Here is a 380-nt window from a genome sequence, read left to right as displayed (position 1 = left end):
AGTGCATCAAGAGAGTGACATTAAATTCCTGTACATAAAACTAACTCTTTTTGTTTCTCTCTCTCTCCCTCTCCCCTCCTCTCTCTTTCTCTTCCTCTCCCGTCCTCTCTCTCTCCCTCTCCCCTCCTCTCTCTTTTCCTCTCCCCTCCTCTCTCTCTCTCCCTCTCCCCCTCCCCTCCTCTCTCTCTCTTCTTCTCCCCTCCTCTCCCTCCCACACTCCCCCTCTCTATTTATCTCTCTCTCTCCATCTCCCCATCCCTCCTTCCCTCACACTCCTGGATCTTGATCTTGATTATTTCCATTTTCTGATATTTCCTTTTCAATCTTTGTGTGTTCTTGGTTCATCTTAATTTGGAGCAATACAGGGAGAGGGTCACAGA

Source organism: Penaeus monodon, chromosome 20 (genome assembly GCF_015228065.2).
Source record: "Penaeus monodon isolate SGIC_2016 chromosome 20, NSTDA_Pmon_1, whole genome shotgun sequence".
In the NCBI taxonomy this organism is placed as follows: Eukaryota; Metazoa; Arthropoda; class Malacostraca; order Decapoda; family Penaeidae; genus Penaeus; species Penaeus monodon.
Note: the sequence above shows the minus strand (reverse complement) of the source record.